Source organism: Aptenodytes patagonicus, chromosome 2 (assembly GCF_965638725.1).
Source record: "Aptenodytes patagonicus chromosome 2, bAptPat1.pri.cur, whole genome shotgun sequence".
Taxonomy (NCBI): Eukaryota; Metazoa; Chordata; class Aves; order Sphenisciformes; family Spheniscidae; genus Aptenodytes; species Aptenodytes patagonicus.
In genome coordinates, this window is record NC_134950.1 from 73,222,013 (window position 1) to 73,237,641 (window position 15,629).

The 15,629-nt window shown below is 40.3% G+C and overlaps 1 protein-coding gene across 2 annotated transcripts in view; it reads right to left on the minus strand.

Moving 5' to 3' along the window:
- The window catches only part of LOC143156555 (poly(rC)-binding protein 3-like), a 548,870-nt gene that overhangs the window by 424,348 nt on the left and 108,893 nt on the right, over window positions 1-15,629 (minus strand). For both annotated transcript variants that reach the window (XM_076330213.1, XM_076330217.1), the window contains exon 2: window positions 14,700-14,837. The gene's annotated coding sequence lies outside the window, so the exon portion shown is untranslated. The remainder of the gene's footprint in view (window positions 1-14,699; window positions 14,838-15,629) is intronic.

Below are 15,629 nucleotides of genomic sequence, written 5' to 3' on the forward strand. Positions count from 1 at the left end.
CAAAATACACCTTAAGGTTCAAATAGAACACAGAAAATATTTTAGCTCTGAATAAAGAATGCAAAAATTGCGGTTCTTGTTTACTACAATAGTGTATGTAGGACTGTAAGAAAAAAGGACTCCAAATAGAGTTGTAGAAAAGTTATTAAAAATGCAGATCCAGAGAGATTACAGTCTGAAGGATCAGATAAAACAAAGTAAGTGAGACATGTACTAGTCTGACACCGGAGAAGTTCACAAGTTCATTCCTAGTGCCCTGGCTCAACATGCCTCCACGTTTGCAACTTTGATCTCTGCTTCCTCTATATCCCTGCTCCCACCACATGGAGTATCCCAGTCCACTTATCAAGCAAGAGATGAGAAGCTGGAGTGCTCCACTTCAGGGTTCTTTTCTCCATCCTTCCTTTACTCCTACCATACTGGTCTCATGCTAGCCATGTCAGAGACTTTGCCTATAGCAGCCAGTGAAAGCATCCCTGTAACCCAGCACAGCTGGAAGAAATGGAGTGGGTACACGGTCTAAAACCTCCTTTACTGGACTCCTACACCAAATCTCCTCCTGCATTAGGTCTTGCTTCAGCTACTGCAGATGTCATGCAGAGGAAGCAGAGGAAGGCACTGCAGGAGATCCAAGGTGCTGGTGGCGATAGGGAGGTTTGTGGAGGAAAACAGCAGAGGAAATAAAACAGAAGGATATGACTCTTCATCTTTTCTTTTTTTCTTTCCCAGCCCAATCCAGTCACGATCATCCTAAATTGATGGCCCTCTGCCACTAAACTCATTGGGACCTCACAGCAAATTGTTGTTTGGGGCATGGAAAAGAGAGGTGGAAGTCCAATGGATCATATGGGCCAATCCTGCAATATGAATGTGGTCCTTTGACTTGCTGCTGAAGAGCCTCACTTTAGAGGCTTTTATATGATCATAGAATCATTGAGGTTGGAAAAGACCTCTAAGATCATCGAGTCCAACCATCGACCCAACACCACCATGTCCACTAAACCATGTCCCTAAGCGCCTCATCTACACATCTTTTAAATACTTCCAGGGATGGGGACTCAACCACTTCCCCGGGCAGCCTGTTCCAATGTTTAACCACTCTTTCAGGAAAGAAATTTTTCCTCATGTCCAATCTAAACCTCCCCTAACGCAACTTGAGGCCATTTCCTCTTGTCCTAAATGTACACTGATGACGTCCTGATGACATCTCCCACATTCTTACAGAAGCACCTATCTAATATATTGTATTTAAATCTTTTCCCCTCAAAGTATGCACATTCTAGCAAATATCTTGTATTTTTATTCCAACAAAATCTTCATTTATCATTTTCAAACATGGGATTACCTTGATTACAACAAGCAAACAGCACATATATTTTCATGAGAAAGTACTATGCTTGCTAGGAAGTTTTCATAGATAGGTCCCGTACTCCAATCCATCTTGAGGAGATTATTCTTCCTACATATTATCAAGCTCTATGTGTTAAAGTTTATCAATAGTCATATCACAATTTATAAACAGTCTTTCACATGGTGATCCCTCAGAAATGTAAGACAGTACACATAGTAGTTTCATGTACTACAATTAAACCAAAACTTATATTCTACTTTAATATTAGTGTTCTGATTTTTTTCTTACTACTAATTATCTAATGAACCTTTTAAACAAGGAACTTATACTGTTCTCAGCTGTGAGACTGATGTGCAGTTTACTACTACTACTAATTCCATTTAAAAAAGTTAAATCGGCTTTTAAAGTGTCAGCCTGGATATCAAAGAGCAAAAGAGTGCTTTCTTTCACAAATTTGTTTCCAGCATACTTGGGGAACAACAAGGAAAAAAAGGAAAAAAGGGGGATTAACACTTGTTTACATTTGTAAACCAATTAAAAATAAATCTGATTAGTATAGTCTGATTAGACTATATGATGATAAAATTCTAACAACATGCTATTGTCCACAGTAATTGTGTAATATTGTCTAATATTAGACAATTAGTTGGTCTTATAACCACAAGGTTCTAGGTAGAAATTTTGTAATAAATATTCTGTCAAACATACTGTTTTCTAAAAACTTAAATCCTTCAGTAATATAATAATATTTTGTCCAACAGCTTTCACAGCTCCAAAACTCTAATCAACTGGACTCAAGACTGAAAATAGACCTTTTGTATGTAGACATGAACTGATTTTGCACTGTTCAAAGGTGTCATTTTGTGCTCAGAGAAAAACACAAGTTTCAAAACCTCTAAAGGTTTCATAAAGCTGAACTAGAATCATCCACACTGCTCCTCTGTAAAATATCTGAAAAGACCCGATTTCAAGTAGGTTTTCTGACTATTATATCTCCTTAAATTCATAACTTAAATACTTCAGGAGTCAAAACATTTTATAACTGAAGTAGGCATCTTTGCTCCTTACCCTCATCTTTCAGTTTAGATATTAACCTGTATTTTTTAAAGGAACGACTGTGTGGATCGGCCTCCTTTCTCTTCCCTAGCTGCATTAGTTTTCGTATTGTCCCAAGTACTGCCTGAGGAGGATCAGCAGCTCCCCAGCAAGCCAAGAACTGAGAAAAATCAGTCCACAAGAGAAACAGAACATGTCATTTGGGGAAAACTGCTAGAGGATCAAAGAAAGCAGCTTACATGGTCAGACTCAATGTCTTGAGAACTTTAAGTAACTGCAGATGTATCAGTCTGCATATCCAGCCTGTATTTTCAAGTGTGTGTATACAGACACAGGATTCTGAACTAACGCTTACTACACATGTAACTCGTGGAGAAGATTTTAAATTTTTAAAATGGTTTGAAATGAAGCAGTACTATAGTACCTAGATAAGTACATCCTGAGGTATTTCAGATTTGAGAGTATTCAATTTCCTTTTCCAGATACAAGCTGTCTACCCTGTTCACAGGGGCAAGGGGGAAGCCCCATTTGTCATACCACAGGAGAAGGGGTTACTGATGAGGCTTGGTCTACATAGAACAAGGAAAGTATTTCACCTTTGCTGTTTAAGAGAGCGTCACACAAACCAGCAATTATAAGTTGGACTCACAATGAGTAGCATGACCCTTAGATCAGACCTAGTTTTAAAACATACCCCACAACTTCACTATTAAACCCTGCTTCCTTTCAAGAATTATGTGCTTGCAGCAAAACAAAGCCAGTACACGGTATTCTAGGTCTGGAAAGGGCATCAAGGTCAACTCCTTATCACCAAGTACAAACCCCAAAGGTAGTCTTCTAAAGACCAATGGTGATCCTTAGACTGCAACAGCAGATGATACTGGAGAAGAGGTGGATAACACCAGCATTATGGTCCTGTGAAACACCAACCCTTACAGTACTCGTAATCACAACAGCCATTATTCCCAAGGTAAAAAAAAAAAAACAAACCACCACACCAAAAAACACACACACAATAATAGCACTGTGGAATCCCTAAACAGTTGCTCTCCAGCAAACAGGCTAAACTATTGCTCTCTGGCAACCCATAAAGCTTTCATGCCATGACAGCAGGTACAGCCAAATGAAAAAGAAAGTAAGTGAGCTCTCATCATTCATAGTTGGCTTACAAAAGTCTTCAAGTAAGCTGGCAATGGAATGATAGTGAAAAGTGTGATATGAAGCAATAATGAAGTGTGATATGATTGATAGTGAAAAGAGTGACAGGAATTGGGAACAGCATTGTTAGACTACATAGGGCAGTGCTGTTAATTAAGTAGAAGATCCTATACAAGGTCTACAAATCGAGCAGGAACATACAGTATTAGATGAGCTGCACTGCCCTAAAATTAATTCCTCAGTCCTACAACCATAGGAGCAACTGCAAGGATAAAGAAGTAGAGAAATTCTGCAGCGACATCAAAAGGCTCTTGCAGCTGCTTCTCAATGGGAACACAGACTCTAGACAGCATCCATCAACTCTGCCCCCACAAAAGCACAACTGTACGGTGAAGCCCATGCGTGCCAAGTCAAACAGCAGAGAGTGACTTGTGAGTAAGAATGACTCAGTAATAAAACTGGTTTTGCCCATTCATAAACCATCAAGGTGATGCACAGCCATCATATCGGCAGATGTAAACTAGATGAATGTTATCAATCATTTCAGAGAGTGCAACTATGCCATGAAAGTAAACAAATCAATATTTCAAAATCTATAAAGTGACAACACATAAAAGCTATACAGTTCATTTTCTGCCTTGGCAGATGAACCTACAAGTGGGACTTCCATTTACATGGGATGGTGTGAGCAAGACATAATACCTAATCCAAACCTCTTTCAATATTGTCTATGGAATTTAATTCCCTTTACATTTCACAGCAGTAACACAAGTGTCTAACCCACCCTGGCCCACACAAAGCACCAGCTCATCCAAAGGCTTTGGACTGCCTCAGCTGCGTTCGCTCTTCTTACCCATCTTACCTCTCTGAGCAGCTCTGAACAGACACTGTCTGCAAACGAAGGAACATGCTTCCCTTCTTCCCCAGCAAAGTGGAAAGTGTTTCCCCAGCCTGCACTGCCCTCCAGCCCAGAAGGACTAACATTCCTTCATTTGAGGACCAGTCATTCTGGGTGAGGAATTCCACTTGGGGGATGCATGGGTGTGTGCGTGTATGTTTTTAAGTACGAGTAGACTCATTAACTCTTATGATCATCACTGACCACCAGTATATGTGTTGGAGGAGCCACTTTTTGATAGCCTTGTACTAGCTTTGAGTATGTTTCCTGAGATATTGCTTACAAAGCTTGTAGACAACTGTGAAGCATTTCCAAATAGGCTGTTACAAATAATTCTGAATAACTATCATTCAGCAAGCCTTTACAGACATTGGTGCCTCCTTAAAAAAGAGATTGACTAAGAATATTAAATCGATACAAGCCCAAGCTGATCCTTGGCTTTAGCACAAGATTGAAAGGCCTGCAAGCGTTTTGAACACTTTTGTACTTCCCTCACAGTCTATGTAGCACTGACCAACCTTGAAAATTCTTGATCTACTCTAGGTCCTCAATGATATTATTTGAATATTAACTAGTAGGTCAGATTGCAGATAGCGTTATTCAAACCATTAAAAAGAAAGTTTTACACTGTCTGAGGTCCTCCGTCTCCCTTCCTATTCCTTGGTAGCAGCCAAAAAGTACCACTGCCCTGTCTGACATCTAACAGCTTTAAGTAGCTTAAAAAAAAAAAAAAAAAAAAAAAAAGCATCTTTGTCTGAGAGACTCTTGCTTTGCCAACAATAAGCTTCTGCCTTCAAGTCTTGGAGACAGTTCAGAAATCCACACATTTTGCAAAATTAAGCGCAGAATCAGCCCTCCGTGTCTATTATTCCAGAAACAGATAGAAAATAGGTCCATTTTGTACAAGCATGTCTACAGCAGGTCTTAGCTTTTGTCTTCATCATTTGATAACATACATTAGGAACCGAGAAGCAGAACCATTATATTCTAGTGTGTTCCCATTATATACACAAGGACATGCACTCAGTAACAAGAATTACCACTATAAACCAGAAGCTAATTTGTCAGTGAGAAGGAGTAGGATTATTCTGATTAAATGCAGAAATTCTCATCAATGCAAGCCACCTCAGGCTTCCATGATTCTCAAAGATTTTGGGTGCGATTCCTTTCATCTTAAATTAGATGCCTAAAATAGGTCAGATTAATCTCACCATAGCTCCACCTATTTTTCTCCATTGACTATACAAACAGCCCAAGGTAACTAGTTCAGACACAGATATACAAAGCCAGGGGAGATTCATCTTACTCAAGATGCCTACAAGATATCAATAAGCTCTCTCTCTGTAGGAGAGCCCAAGATATATCAAGAAATGTGTTTACATAAGGAAACATCAATCCTGTAGAAACTGATGGAAAAATCATTTGAAATGCTGAGTGATCATAGTTTTTACACATCCTAAAACAAGAACAATTAAAAAAAAGTGGAGAAAATAGAGAGAACACCTAATCAAAATAGCAAAACAACAACAAAACCCAACCCTCGACACCATTGACCTGAAAAGACACATTTCAAAGGCCTTAGTTTGTTAACTCTCACAAAAATAAAGCCTGAGAAAGTTTCACAGGCAACAGAAAGGCAAAACCATTTAAGGTAAAGGACAATATTGGCAGTAAGACAAATAAACTAGCTTTGAACTTGCCTTAGCCAAAAATTAGAAGGCTTCTAATTTTCACAGGAGCTCAGCTGGGGAACAACCAGCCTATAACAGGGTAAAGACCCCTGCTAAATTTTAGATAGACAATAACAGCCTTCTAAAGGGGATTTATATACTACAGCAGCTGTGATGGCAAGAGGAAAGACAGGAGGACTCAGGAGGTCCCTTCCGATCCTATACTCCTAATTTAAGGACAGAGAGGATACTAAATAGCTACACAATGCACTATACAAAATTGCATTTCAAGGGTGAAGAATAACACAAATAAATTACTCTGGCAAAACACTTCCTTTAGGAAATGAAAGATTATTTTACATATTTATGATAACTAACAACAAGATACAATCTAGGAAAGAGATCTTACTTCCATTTGCAAGGCAGGTTTATCTCACCAGAAGAGTTTGCTCTCACTCTAGCACAAATCCACAGCAAGATGAACTCTAGTACTGGCTGGTAGGCACCAGCTAAGAACTGGCTGTAACGAGAAGACAGTTTTCACCTGGGCCTTACAGGAAGGCTCTTCTCCTCTTTGGGAGGTTAATTGAATATCAAAATTAAGAAAGCAAAACAGCAGCAGCTGTGGAGGTGGCACTGACACTCAGAAAAATGGATCCCTAAAGACATTTTCTAGGGAAGCCTGTAATCACTTAATGAGAGTATATGTTACCTAAGTAAAACAAAAAGCATATAAAACAGCTGCAATGTCTGCACTGAGGTGTGAACTACCGTAAGAGTGGAAATACAGAAAGGTTTTAGAAAAAAAATGGATGAACATTCATAAACAACATTTTAAAAACAAAACTCAGACCAACTCCCCTCTCTAAAGAGCAGGCAGCACCCACAAGCATGCCTAAATTCTCAAATCCAATGTGGCTAGCTCAGGAGAGGGCTGCCATGCCACTGCCACTCCTTTTGCACTCCCCATTGCATCATTTTACACTACATTCAGGAGGGAAGAGGCAGGGACTTGAAACACCTGTGGCTGCATGAAACCTGCATGTTAGGGAGATGCATGTGCAAGGGTTGCTGGTAACAGCGGTAGAAGGTGTCCTGTACAGCAAAGTGTAGTAAGTAGCTCAGTGCTGTCTGGCAGGGAAGAAAGGAGTGTGATGGGTCCAGGGAAATGTGGGTTGGTGCTGGTGGGGGCAGGGGAGATTTGTGTAGTGTGTGGTGTTAAAATGATGGATACTGTAAGGGGATGTGTTTATGCAGTGCAGCAAAAGGTGTTTGAAAGTCCTATTTGGATGTGATTAAAGGAAAAGTTTCTTCAGGCAATTACTGAGGGAAAAAAAGTTATTATTCAATGGAGTAGGAATTGATTCAGGGCAGCAGTCATATCCTCTAACTATTTTTGATGAACCCAGATTGGTTTCAGTGACCAAAGTTACATTTTTTTCAGTTAAACTCTATGACAGAAAAACTACAACCATTCAATCCCTGTTGTAGCTGGAGCCTGGACTTAGTGCTCTTATGAGAAGATGATGGAGGACAATTCACATGAGTTGTTATTGCAAGGGGAGCAGTATTAGCATAGCTAACCTCTCACCTGATTAAGCACTAAGAGACTCATGGGAGCAAATCACTGAACCTAAGCAACTTATTGAAAAAGTAAAGAAAAATAGGAGGCAAAACTAAGTGGCTTTATATGATCCCCTCACAGCTTGAAGCTAGTGCAGAACTCGGTGAAGGCTGTATGGATATCAATGGAACCCCATTATGAAGAAAGATCATGATGTTATAAATGGGAAAGGACAAGTAAAGTATCCCCTCCAAAATGCTGCTGACCCTGGTGAGAAGGTATATACTGACTATATAAGTTATTTCTGAACAAATAATTTTTTCCAAAAATACACTGTTTAAAGTTTTCTGAGATGCTAAAAAGAATCATTGCTGCTCTTAGCCGAGCTCTTCCCCATTAATTGCAATACAGCTGCTATTAGCCAATTCCCCTGGCCTCTCCAGCTTCCACAGTGATTTGAAACCCTGATAATGTTTTTCATTTTGTTTCTTCTGTAGACAGAGGCAAAAGCATTTCCTTTCCAACAACATGACACAGGCTACAGACAGCCTGACGCCAAAGCTTTCTGCAGATCAATATATTTAATGCATTTGAAGTCAGTAAAATCTCCCAGGCTAGTCCAGGGTTGCCTGAGGAAAAAGAAAGCCAAAAGGCTAGACAGCTGTGTGGATATGGATTTAATATTCAATTTGCTTACTTAAGGCTCTCTCCACTTTAACAGAAACCCATTTAAGTTATCTTGGGTTGTAATTTAGAGTATTTTTCTCAAAAAGTTTTGGTGACTATGGAGAAAAATTTAATGTAGTAAGTGGAGTCAGGTACGCTCAACCCAGGCTGGTGGGAGGTATGTTTATATGCATAAAGACAAAGCAGTGAATAAATCCCAAAGACTGTGGGAACAAAAATGTTATCAATCCCATCACACCAATTCTCTTTCTCCCCATCTCCCAGATTTATTTTGTTCACTTGAATATTGCTCCAGCCACTCTGGCCTTTCCCACAGGCTTTCCTCATTTACTTAAGGTACCTCTCATTTTCATTAACCTTCAATCTTTATTGCTCCAAAGCATCTTTCTTGCCCATCGATGAAGTTTTACTGCCTCTTAAATACAAAAGCCAGAGGCAATCACACAAGTGAAGAAGCCAGTCGTTCTCCTATCAAACCCATCAGAATTGTTCTCCTTCCATTCAGCCTTAAAAATTCCCCAGGGATTCCCATTCACTCTACCTTCTTTCCCACTCCCACTCCACAAAACTGTATATCAAGAAAAAAAGGAATAAGCCTCACTGAAGAAGCTGCCATACTTTTCAGTCTTATTTCATATCCATCAAAAAACATGATTACATACTAGGTTAGCCTGTAAAACTCTATAATACCACAGAGCAATTGCTACCTTGCTGTCAATCTTTAAAAGCTACTAAATAATGGTACCCCAAGTTCACTATTTGTCTTGCAAAACCAAAGCATTTTTTATTGCTTACAATTGGAAGAGCAACTTAATAAACTTCAGCTCTATGTACAACCTTGGGCTGCCAGAAACAGTGAATAAAATAACATCTTCCACCTTAAGATAGTATTAACTATGATGCTCAAACACACATTGCTTTAAATGCAAATATTAATTATTTCATGCTAACATTTCAGCAAGAATGAATGCAATTATTTCATCAAAGCAGATGCAGTGGGAGGTAAGCAAAGAGAGGTAGCTGTTACTGGTTTGTGGGAAATAAATTGAGTCTTTCTCTCAGTCATTTTTTCTTGTATGGATTAGGTGGTTAGAAAGAGAAATATTGCCTTTCTGTTACATCAAAAGGTCTGGCTATGAAGTTCCAGATGACTTGCACTGCTTTCCTGGATACTAACAGTCCAGGTTAACCCAATAATATTTGAAAAGCATTTATAATAATTTTTAAAGGTTTTTATTGAAAATTTGGAAAGCGAGGGTATATCACACAATCATTAAATTTAACATCATTTATTTCTCTCTCTGAGTGCATCCTATTCTGCTACAAATCTTCATCCTGGTACATTATAGTGCTATGAGAAAGTAGGGTCCCTGCCATGAATTCCAGGACAGCCTGACTCCAGCAGCTCTTGGGAATGGCATTTTATTCCTTCGTAGCAAATATATGAGGGGAGCAGGTGAATTATATCACCTGAGTTCAGCACAGCAGAACAGGCAAGAACTAAAGGAACAGCTTCAGTGTCTGGCTTTTGCACAACGTTGTCTTGTGTTTGAAATGGCAGAAATGAGCTGCGGGTATTGCACCTTGGGGCCAGGTCTGCCTGATGCAATATCAGACGCGTTGGGCAGCAACCCAGCTCTCTTGCTTACCAAGTAAAATTGCAGAGACGTTGCTTCAGCCAGAAACTTTATGTGACGCCTATCAAAGTTCTTAAAGAACTTAGTGACCAAAAAAGTGATAATCCCCTCTCAGAAAAACTGTCCTCGTGCGGGTCCTGGGGCCTATCATGGCTTGAGGTTCTTGTGATGGAAAAGTTTAGCCTGAAAGCAAGTAAGCAATAAAAATTCGCACATGCATTCACATCACAATGCTAACTCTCCTCTGCATAAACTTCTCATCGAACCAACTCTTCCTAGCTGCTTGCCCCTGCTATTCAGCAATGCATAACAGAATATATGCATTTTAGAAAACATGCACCATTTCCCTTGTGTCTATTCTTCCTTGTGATTTACCAAATGCAGTTTTTGCCCATGCTTTCTGAAGAAACAGCTGTAATGTCACATAAGAACTGCTAAAAAGGCAAAAAGATGTACTATGAGATATAAAAAAAGGACCTTTTCTATCTCAACAGGACTCCCATCTAAGCAGCAAGGCTTCTGTTTTGAACTTGCATTCTCAGGGATCCCAACTGTAATTTTTGTATCCTACACTACAGCCCTCAAACTTTGCACGTGATTTCCCAGTCCATGAAAATGTCTATTCTATCTCTTAAATTTAAATATGACATATGTAATGCTGTAGCATCTAGAGAGTCCAACCAATACTGAGTCAGACAGATGACAGAAAAAATACTCTGCCTGCAAGCTTGTACTCTTTTATATGCCAGTAGTGTAGGTAAAAACTCCAGTATAGTCCATCGGCTTGTGGACCAGGGGCCAAATTCCTTTCTGCTGTGTATTGGAACGGCTCAACCAGTTGACTTCAAATAACCCGTGCCATTTCATTCCAGCAAAGAGTTTGCCCCAAGGGTCTTGCTAACACTTTTGATCATAAACACTAAAAGGGCAGTTAATCCTCAAGCTCAAATGAATTAACATGCTACATTTCTATGGCTCGGAAGAAGCAAAAGCTGTTCAGTCTACTGTGAAAAGAAGGCATTTGTCTGATAAATGAAAAAAAAGCCCAACCAGAGTGTTGTCAAAATAAGCGTGTATATGACGGTTCCAAAATACAAATTATTCACTCCTAAGCACAAACAAGGTTAAATATTATGGGTGGCAGGACACAGCAATGCTCTTCTGGAAGCTTTTCATGAGGAAGGCAAATGCTGCACTCTTTAAAGTCTGACTCACACAAGGAAGCCCGCTGAAATCACTGGGACCATTCACGCCGCTGTGAGGTGACCTACACCTTGCACCCAGTGCAAGACTAGAAATACAGCCAACCCCAACCCATCCTAAAGGGTAGCTGATACTACACTTATCTTTTGTACCTGTAAAATGGGTTACACCAAGAGACTTTCAACAATAGCAAGAGGTGAATAAGAGGGTACAACACAATACTGCTGTAGGCCTGGATTTGTTACACATATTTAATTATTATTTCTCACTCCGTCTTACTCAAGTCCCACAAACATCTCCACCGTCTCAACAAGGTGCTCATCTCAAATTCAGGAGCCCTGCGACCCTGAAACAATACCTAAGCCCCAAAATCTCAGATCTGCTCAGCATACATCTAACAGACACAGGCAAATTTGCACTTCTTGGAAAATACCCTTGTTTTCTAGAGTGCAGCTGGAAGAGATAGCAGCCTGTATTACACACGCATACAGCTGGAGCACTCACTTGGGTGTGAGGGATCTCGTTTCCAGGCTCTCCCCACCCTGAGGTGGCGTGTACACCCACTTTCCAGCAGAACTACAAGCTGGTCTGGAAAACACGAGTGGGGAGTGGTCCACTAGTCCTACTACAGCACTGCCAGAGTGAAGTAAATTGCAAATTTCATGCAGCTGGCAGAAAGACTCGTGAGAGGATAGCACAGCCCAGTGGCTGGGCAACTTGATGAGGAAGGGAAGAGCCTCAGTATCACACAAGCAATGAGTTCCCACATATCTGGCAGACTGCAAGAATGACCACGAAGCCTGATGAGTCCTTTTAAAAACCCCTGCTATGGGGACCTACCTCCGGAGAAGAGCCCCGACTCCGCAGCCTGTAGGCACTGGGCTTTGCTCAGCCTTTGCTATGTGCTATTTCAAGGCAGTTTCTGCTGCGTTTGCAGGTTTCCACCCAATCCTGGCATGCACTACAGAGGGAGATTGTGTGTCCCAGCCCTATGTCTTTATTGAGCCTTCCTGGGACTGGCTACTGAGGACACCTGTTTCAGCCCTAAATATGACAGCAGAGAAGCACAGAGACCACATCCTGCCCTTTGTTCTTACATGTAAAGCATTTCTGGCCCAACATCGTAAACACTTCACAATTCTCCCACCAACTGCAGTGGGAAGTGTATTGCATCTTCTATATTTTGATTTAACTCTCCTCTGCACCTTGCAGCTGAGGACAAAAATGTTGTCCTTGTGATAAATTTCCTTACCATAAGATTACAGACACTAACAACAAAGAAGGAACGAAAAAATGCTAGAAAAAAAGAAGTGCATTACTTAGACAAAATAATGGAAACCATAAATCACTGCAGTGACAGGATTAAATGTGAAACCTTTAATTATACATTTAATCATTTACCAACTTCTTATTTTCCCTGTAGTAATGTTCATGAAGCTTTAATAAGATTTGAGTTTGAAGATGATTTTATTTTATATGTGAATTGCAAAAGCAATATACATAGAAATGGTTTTAAGAATAAAAATATTATTAACTTTAATCTTCAACTATGTTGACACCTTACTGAACACCTTTATTGGTCTCAGTCATACTGGCCCTCACTTAATAGCATCGCTGTGTCAATGCACATCAAGCCCATCTCCATTGCACAGTTATTATATAAAATAAAGTAGAACTAAAGTAGAACTAAGGGGGAAATAAGTGGTGGTTCAGAAAGTACACTACTGTATTAAAGCAAGAGAGTGTAATTACATTGTTGAAGAAGACGCTGTGTTATTTATGAAGTATGGACAAACCTGTGCCCACAGACTGTATCTGCTCCACTGCCTTTTCCACAAGGAGGCAAGAAGCAGCTGCTAGAGCAGAAAAGTGACTCCCCAGCTCCTGAACACCTTTTCCTATGGATCCCAGAGTCCAGCAACAGAGAGCAGGGCTGTTGTTGCTGTTGCCGTCGGGCTCAGTGGGCAAGGGAATAACCTGTTTTCTGTAAAATTTTGTGCACCAGCATAATCTTTCAGCATACTCAGAGCAGTACTTACTGAAAAGAAAAATAAAAAAGGCAAAAATAGCAAAATTCCCCTTCTTCTAACTGGAGAGTAAGGCAAAGTCCAGACAGCATTCATGTTTACACAGATCCCCTCAAAGAATGTGCAGTAGCAAAAAGCAGGCTTTCATCAAAGTCGAAACATTGCTTGTATGTTAAGAAAAACAGCCTAATATTACACTAAACACATCATCTAGTAGCAATTGTAAAGGTACTATTATACTGCTAGATATTGCATTGCATATCAGACAGCTGTTGGCAGGAAAGTACCTGTCCTCTGGAGCACCCTTCATTTTGTTCTATCATGTTGCAGGCTCTGGCAAATTGCCTTAAGGTTCCTAGCTGGGGTGGCCTGTCACACAGCTAAAACCATAATTCAGCTGCTCTACATGTTCCTTAAAAAAAAGTGTCCACTGGGCCTGCGTTGCAGGGAAGATGGGTTTGCTCTGCTCATTCAGCTCGTGCTTTTTGCCCCAGCACAGAACACGGGGCCTTGCCAATGTTTAGGGTGCAGAAATGGGCAGGACCAAATACGGTGGGGAAGCACACACTCAGAGGGACTTTCAGCCATCCCAACGGAGGAGGACACCATTTTCATCATGTCTTTTGTAGAGACACCAGACAGAGGACTCCAAGTTCATCTTCAGGTTTTGTTTGGATTTTCTGCCATGTTAGTCATATGTTTTGATTTAGATCATCTTTTTGAAAAATAAGTTATCCTCTGTACATGGGACCCTTGAACCTGTTGGATTGGCTTCTTGGTTCTTGACAGACCTTCTGACTCACTGCTATGAACTGGAGGAAATAATCCAGACTCTGCTGTGGTCTCTGCCTCTACCACTTTTGGGAACAGGCAAACACAGAAAGAAAAGGGCATCATATAATTAGGTTCTGGCTATCACATAAGTCGACTACACATTTGTTTCTCACCTAGGTAATTTTTTCCATTGCATTTTGTAAGCAAGAAAAAATTGCCTAGGGAAAGCAGGGAACACAGGCCCAGATCTGTAGGAGTCTAAGTACCGTCAGCACTCGGAAAATGAGTTTTATTCCTTTCTTTTCTCTTTTGGATCTCTTTTTGAACCATGAGGAGTTTGGACTGATTCAGTAATAGTTAGATATTTCTGTTTCACACACTCAATTTGAAAAGGGTCTTAACAGCACCACGTACATAAAAAAAAAAAACCATGACACAGAACTGTCTATTTTATTAAATGCATGTTCAAGGCTTAAACTGGAAATATAGGAGGTGTCTGTCTTGGTACTTCTGAACACATGTAGGGCACCAGTGTCAGAGACCTGGAAACAGGAGACATTTTTATCATCTTTTTCTCAAAAATTACTGGAGAGGAAATTCCTGAGGCAACGCTTAAAGTAGGATCACTCGTGTACCTGACAACTCAAGACTGAGATGCCAGGACATTTACTCACCGTGCCAGCAAGATGATCTGTAGGTCTTTGGAGTTTTTCTGTCTTTCCTTTCTCTAGTCCACTCATGCATCAGGTCCCTTAGAGATAAGGGACAGCCAAAGGAATGTACGTTTCTTGCTCTGGGTGTAAGATGGTTTCCTGTGACAGAGAGGACATAGAGACCAAATGTGGCATATGAAAGCACTGGAACAATCATTTCCAATCATACTGTAATTCAAGTATTTCCTACCTCCTGCCTTCAACAGTAGCCAATATTGAGGAATAAAAACCCCAAGAGATGGTTTCCAAACAAGCAGTCTGGGGGGATCATTGCTTAGTAAGTGCCAGAATCTTTTATGCTGCCCTATTTAGTTGCAAAGAGATAATACGTGTGAGGAGAGTTTCCGGTGTTTTACTCAACAGTATCTTATAGCAATCAATTCTACTAGTTAATTCTGCATATTTCAAATATGTTTTTCTTTCATCAGTGTTAAATGCATGTGACCATGATCCTTTTTGGATTTTCATTCAATACCGTCATTCTATGCATGTTCTCTTCCCTGTACCTTCTCTGAACTATTTTTTCTACTCGCTTTTCACTCCAGAATGTCTTCCTTAAATATTATTCATTGGGTTTGTGGGGTTTTTTTCAACACCTATAGACTTTTCCTCTTTAGGGGTGAGCTGGTCAGACCTAAATATATTTCAGAATGGTGACTGAGCACTTCTGTTTCCCTCTTTTCCTCCCTGTACCACTAAGGGAGTTATGGGAGACCAGTTCAAAGTCAAGCATGATAATCAACTATGGCACTTTTCTGCTCCATTTCCTTCAGAAAATCGGTGCAACTGGTAGAGAAGCAGAAGGGGAGAATTGGGAACGTACACACAAATCACATCCTCTATGACCACTGCGTTGCTGTGGTTCAGGTGGAGAAAAGCAAACACACAAAC